We start from the raw sequence: 4,873 nt of genomic DNA, 5'->3' as shown, positions 1-4,873 counted from the left end.
ATGTATAAGCAGGAGAGTTTATGGTTCCTCACAATGCCTACCATGATACTCCTCATCCAACAGACATCCCATAAATATTTACTGAGTGACTGATTTTAGCCCAGTTGTTTAGTATGATAACTCAGATTTCTTCGTTGTCCTACTGACTTCCCAGTCACTCTCAACTTTCTCAGTGTCTTTGTTACCTGGCTCATGGTCTTCCACGTCATCTTACTTTGTGCCATCATCCTTAGGGGCTTCAAAATTCATTTGGATAACCCCTCTAATACCTTGGCCACAAAACTCCTTAACTTCTCTAACTTCAATGGCTTTTTTTTCTATTCCATATCAAACATAAACCAGCATGGCTGCACCTTGTGAGTTCTTACAGAGTTGCAGTACCTATGAGATTGAAATGCCTAGCTCTGACCTGTGTCATCCTTACGTGTGTTATACTCATACTTCACACTAAATGTGCAATTTGCCTTTAAAGGACCTCTAATCCCTGATCCCTCTCCACTTTTTTTTTTTTTAGTTTATCCTCTTCACTTGCCTCCCTACTCAGAGTGTTCCCATGGTCTGACAGTCTAATGATTCACAAACCAAGATCATAGAATCCATTTCCTCCCAGACCTCTTACTAACTTGCCACCCCATCTACTATCCTCAGTTTTGTATGATCACAACATCTCTTTCCCCTGCTTTTGTTCCTAGAGTGCTGAGTTTTCCTGGGGGAAAGCCTTCGAAATCAAATAGAATTCTCCAACAATAAACCTACACACAGTAACCTCCTCCAGGGCCTTATTGCCACTCAACAATCATACTTCATGCTTATTGACTCTACCTCAGTCTTTACAGAAACCTTTCTAAATCTTTTCCTTCCTCCTTAAGCCCCCAACAAATCCTTTATAATTCACACTTAGACTAGATAAGATATTTCAGTGAGGTTAGGCCATCAGATGGGAGCTTCCTTAACTAGCTTCTACCATTCAAAACTTTTCAGTATCATTGGCCATTTTCTCTTTGTCTCAGAGGAAGAAATATTTCCATTACATACTAAGGACTACCTATATTCTTGATCTTGATCTTTTTTTGCCTCCTCTAGGACCTTGCTCCAATATATCATTTTCCCTCTACCTCCATCACTTCCCCCCCTTTCACATTTCAGTCTCTAAAAATATGCTCAGTTCTCCCAAACACTTAAAAAAGTCATCTCTTGATTATTCTATTCTATCTAATTTTTCTCTTTCCTTTACTATTAATTTTCTTGGAACAGCTATCTATGTCTGATGCCTCCATTTCCCTGCCACCAATTGTCTTGTTAACCCCTTTCAACCTGATTTACTTCCCAGAACTGTCCTGAAATTGTGTTTCCAAGGTCACAAGTCACTTTTTAATTGCCAAACTAATGAACACTGATCTGTCCTTACCCTTTTGGATCAATTTGCAGCATTGACACATCTTTTCCCTCTCTGTTCTGGTCAAACTGGCCTTCTCTCTGCTCTTCATAAATACCACGTTAATAACAGACCTTATCTGCTTGCCCAAACCCAATCCTCTCTTAGCTATTTTCTGTCAGTAACAACACCATTGCAATATTGTGGTGTTATCTTTGATTCTTTCCATTTACTTTATCCTCCAATACAAGTTAGTAGCAAATCCTGTCAGGTTTACCTCAGTGAAGATTTTCCTGACTATCCTTTCCTCTCAGTTCTTATGGGCACTAAAACAGGCCCTCATCATCACCAGTCTGAAGTATTCCATTATAATAGTCTTCCAATAAATCTTCTTAATTCCATTCCTCCCCACCAAAAAAAAAAAAAAAAATAGAGCTTCTACTTCTAGTGAACATCAAACGGCAGATGACACCAGTGCTGCAGGAGGCTCCGGGCCGCCCGAGGGCCTGGAGTGGAGGCGGAGGTGGCTTCCAAGATGGCTTTGGCAGTGGGGGCCAAGGTCAAGGTTGAGGCTGTGGTCGTAGCCATGGCCTCGGGGCTCGAGGAGGAAAGGCCAAAGACAAGCACTGGGTTCCTGTCACTAAGCTGGGGAGGCTAGTCAAGGAAATGAAGATCAAGTCTTTGGAAGAGATCTTTTCTCCCTTCCTATCAAGGAATCTGAGATCATAGTTTCTTCCTGGGATCTTCACTGAAAGATGAGGTTCTGAAGATCACGCCTGTTCAGAAACAAACTAGAGCTGGACAATGTACCAGGTTCAAGGCTTTTGTGGCCATTGGTGACTACAACGGCCATGTTGGCCTGAGTGTCAAGTGCTCCAAGGAAGTGGCCACAGCTATTCGTGGTGCTATCATTCTGGCTAAGCTGTCCGTTGTTTCTGTTAGACGTGGTTACTGGGGGAACAACGTTGCCAAGTCTCACACAGTGCTCTGCAAAGTCACTGGGCAATGTGGATCGGTTCTTGTGTGCCTGATCCCTGCCCCTAGAGGTACTGGCATCATCTCAGCTCCTGTGCCTAAGAAGCTCCTGATGATGGCTGGAATTGATGACTGCTACACAACTGCAAGAGGCTGTATTGCCACTCTGGGCAACTTTGCTAAAGTTACCTTTGATGCTATCTCCAAAACATACAGCTATCTGCTATCTAACCCCAGACCTGTGGAAGGAGACTGTGTTCACTACATCTCGCTATAAGGAATTCACCGACCATCTTGTGAAGACTCACACTTCAGTGTCTGTCCAGAGGACCCAGGTAGCTGCTGTGGCAACCACATAGATGTTTTTTATAAACAAATAAATTGAACTTTGCCTGCTTAAAAAAAAATAGAGGGGTGACATAGTCAGATCTACTCTTGGGAAGACCACTTTGACGGATGGATATAGAGTAAAGCAAAGTATGCAGAGGAGTAGAAGGTGAATTATATTGTGGAGAAATATGTGGCAGAGAAATAACCAGCAGTATTTCAATAGTCTAGGCATGAAGTGATGATAAGGGCCTGGACCAGGGAACTGGAAGTATCAGAGGAGAGAAGGGGTTACATATGAGAAGTGTTATGAAGGCAAACTGACAGGCTATGGCAACAGATTGGGTATGGAGGTGAGAGAGAGCGGGAAGTCAAGGATGACATCTAAGTTGTTAGCCTGGGTGACTGGGAGGATGCTGGTACCCTCAACAGTAATAGAATAAAATAAAATAAAATAATAAAAATAAATAAATAAAGTTTATAAAATAAATAAAAAGTAATAGAGAAGTTAGAAAGGGGAGTGGTGGGAAATAATCAGTTCAGTTTGACATATCCTGAGTTTAAGATGTGTTGGAAATACAGTTTAAGATGTCTAATAGGCAATTGGTGATGAGAGACCAGAGTTCAATAGAGAGGTTAGGGTTGGATCAGTATATTTGAAAATCATCAGCAAAGAGATAACAGAAACCATGAAACCATGGGAGCAGATGATATCACCAATATGAAATAGTTTAGACAGAGAAGGCCCAGGACATAGTCCTGTGGGACTTGACCTGGATAAAGGACCTGCAAAAAAGACTGAAGAGAGGTCAGATAGGAGGAGAACTAGGATAGGGTAGGGTCAAGGAAACCTAGAGACAAAAGAGTATTAAGGAAAAGAGGGTGATCAATAGTGTCAAAAGCTGCAGAGAGATCAAGAAGGGTTAGGATAGGGAAAAAGCCATTAGATTTGGTAACTAAAAGATTTTTGTAACTTTGGAGAAAGGAGTTTTGACTGTATGATAAAGTTGGAAGCCAGACTGTAGAGAGTTAAGACAATGAGAGGAAAGTTAGTGGAGGTACCTATTACAGATGACCTTTTCAAGGAATTTAGCCACAAAAGGCAGGAGAGATATGAAATGTTAGCTAGTGGGGATGAATGGATCATGTCAGTGTTTTTTGAGGGTTGGGGAGATATGGGAATGTTTGTAGGCAGTAGGGAAGCAGTTGGGAGAGAGAGATTGAAAACAAATCAGAGAGTAAGGACAATAACAGGATTCTTATTTTGTATTGTAGTTTGCTTATTTACATCTCTCTACTAGACTATATTTTTGCTTCATGAGGCCATACACGTTTTATATAATTTTCTTTTGTCTCTCCTGGAACATTTCTCTGCTCACAATTGTTGCTTTATTATATCTACTGTTAAATTTTTCTAATATTGGGGGCCATGTGGGAATACAATACAGCAAATAAAGAAGAGTGGATATCATGCCTACAGGGATGGACTAAAGGAACTGAGGATGTTTAGAAGAGAAAAGGGGGAGGGGATGATAAAAGTCTTCAACTAGTTGAAAGATAATAGGATCACTGTCAGTAGAAGAGGGAATAGTTCTGTTCTGCTTACCCCCAAGGAGCAGAAGTACGAGCAAATAGGTGGAAGCAGCAGAGGCAGATTTCAGCTCCTTGTAAGGAAGAACATCCCAACAATTAGAGCTATTCGACAGTGGAAATTGATGCCCCAGGAGCAGTGGGCTCTGCCTCATCTAGACAACTTCAAGTTGAGGCTGGATGACAACTCGGCTGGAATAGGGAGGAATCGTGATTGGATATGGGACTTAATTAAGAGACCCTTAAAATCTCTTTCCAAAGCAGAGATTCTGCCATTCAGGGAAGTCATGGGAGTTCTGTAGCTTCCCATTCTGTGAAGTTGATGTCGAAATAATTATCAACTTGTTGCGCTACAGCACGTGTTCAATATTTGCTCATTGAGACAAGAGGGAATCTTAGGCTTTGTGCCTACAAATTTCAGACTGAGCCACGCAGACTTGTCTCTTTCACTCCCTTGCTCCGCCCCTCCTCCTTCCTCCCTCCTCCTTCTCCTCACACCCCCTGCCCTTTCCCACTAAGTGTGCTGCTTCGGTGGGTAAAGGGTGGGGAAGGAACCTACGGCGCATGTGCACAGCTGGCCGGACCTTCCCCCCCCTCCACACACAC

General features: G+C 42.3%; 1 pseudogene; it reads left to right on the top strand.

Annotated features, from left to right (window-relative positions):
* The first annotated feature begins 343 nt into the window (after positions 1–343).
* LOC114026602 lies at positions 344–2,709 on the top strand (annotated as a pseudogene).
* Positions 2,710–4,873: the final 2,164 nt, after the last annotated feature.

This window comes from Vombatus ursinus, unplaced genomic scaffold, assembly GCF_900497805.2.
Source record: "Vombatus ursinus unplaced genomic scaffold, bare-nosed wombat genome assembly UNPS02014841.1, whole genome shotgun sequence".
Taxonomy (NCBI): Eukaryota; Metazoa; Chordata; class Mammalia; order Diprotodontia; family Vombatidae; genus Vombatus; species Vombatus ursinus.
The sequence above is the reverse complement of the archived record's forward strand: the minus strand, read 5'-3'. Positions and strand labels throughout refer to the sequence as shown.